Genomic DNA, 1,784 nt, shown 5'->3' with positions numbered 1-1,784 from the left:
GGGGGGGGGGGGGGGGGGGGGGGGGGGGGGGGGGGGGGGGGGGGGGGGGGGGGGGGGGGGGGGGGGGGGGGGGGGGGGGGGGGGGGGGGGGGGGGGGAGCATGAGCACGGGCAGTGTTGTCGTTCGTCCCCTCGCCGCAATTACCGATTGTGCACGGACACCGGGTAGCGCGTAACAACGCGCGGCAACGAGGATCCATCGGTTCGATCTCACGGGTCATTACTGATTTGCCCGTAATTCGGCGTTGCTTTAGCTCAAAAATTACCCGCGTTCCGCTCGCGAGAGATTGTGCGACGAAATGGCAAGAAATGAAGAGCGTTTTCTTAGAGATAGTCGCGCGCCTCGGTCCTTTCACTGGGCTTGATTTCCTTTTGTTTCTTAATTATATTACTCCGAGGCTTGGGATGAGACTGGAAAGGTGTGTGTGTGTGTGTGTGTGTGCTTTGCAATGTACGCCTGCACCAATAATGTAATGTATAATCGAAAAGGATTGAACGGTCTTTCGGGGGAGGACGATCAAATATCCAAATCGCGTGTATATCGGGCGTAAACGTCGAGAAACTCCGGCAACGCGCGAGGGATAATGAGACGAGACTTAACGAGATAGCTTCTCGGAAGTTGCGCGAAGTACAAGTACGAGATTCAAAAACGTGGCACGAAGATCAAAAGCCAGATTCCACGCGCGCGAGCACCGGCACGAGTCTGCGGGGGACGATGAAGAAGATGTAATAGAATCTTAGAGCGAGGGTTATAGGTGGCCTCAACGAAACGAGGAAGAGAAGGGAGAGAGACGAAAAGAAGAGCAGGAAGGAAAACTCACCGCGGAAAAGAAATGCCGAAAAAAAACAGGTTTAAGTAGAAGACTTTAAGGCGGTCGGTCGGCCGGCCAGCGAGGAGACCATAAATCCGCGCTTTGTTGAGATCGAGTCGAGATTAATCGGAGCCCGAGTCGAGCTGACTGCACCGGGCCAGATAATGTCGCTGGTCCCTACATTATATTGAATTATATCGGCTCGACGTCGGTGCTCGCGTGTGCGTGTGCGCGTTCGCCGCGTACGTGCTTTTTCAGCAAGTGGCGAGAAGAGGCTTTGTCGGCGCATCGACGTCCGTTCCTCCGTTGCTCACGGCCCCACGTATTCATTTTCACCCCGTCGCCGCGGTCGCATTGAGCAAGGGCAGTCGAAGCTATGACGAAACGTAACAAATATTTCGTGACTTTGTTCGAAGCTGAAACCTCCAACGCAGCAAAATGGAAACTCCACCAGAATCGAGTGCTAAGTAGATGCTAATTCAATGCTACATCCCCGATTTTTCAACGGTTCCGCAGGGATTTTTTAATTTTTCTTAATTTTTGTTTTCATTTCGAGCAAAGGAGTTGCGCTAGACTAGTTCAAAGTACTTTGTAAATATCTTGAAGTGAAAATTCGCTGAAAAAGTTGGATTCAAGACTTAAGGAGAGAATTTTCTGACAAGAGATCGAAAGTGTCACGGGACTGTGTACGATTTCGATCCAGAAGAGAACTGGGGCAAAGAAATGTCATCGTGACGCTCCCGAACGCGTGATGATGCGTCTGATTATCCGCTTAAATCACGAAGTGAAGGAGAAACACGGCGCGGGCGATAGGATAATCGGGGTTCGGCCGTCTAATAAATATCGCGGAAGGGTTAATCGCGCCGCTACCCGATAATTCCCAGTGGATCACGGGATCCGTTTAACAGTAATTTAACCGTCTTCGTCTCTCTCTCTCTCTCTCTCTCTCTCTCTCTCTCTCTCTCTCTCTCTC

At 51.9% G+C, this 1,784-nt stretch overlaps 1 protein-coding gene across 2 annotated transcripts in view; it reads left to right on the top strand.

Annotated features, from left to right (window-relative positions):
* The window catches only part of LOC116853874 (neurogenic locus Notch protein), a 374,683-nt gene that overhangs the window by 155,716 nt on the left and 217,183 nt on the right, over positions 1-1,784 (top strand). The window lies entirely within an intron of this gene.

The sequence above is a fragment of the Odontomachus brunneus genome, unplaced genomic scaffold (genome assembly GCF_010583005.1).
Source record: "Odontomachus brunneus isolate Ranch 3 - 2012 unplaced genomic scaffold, Obru_v1 Obru_scaffold_001, whole genome shotgun sequence".
NCBI lineage: Eukaryota > Metazoa > Arthropoda > Insecta > Hymenoptera > Formicidae > Odontomachus > Odontomachus brunneus.
This window is presented reverse-complemented; position numbering and strand designations above follow the sequence as displayed.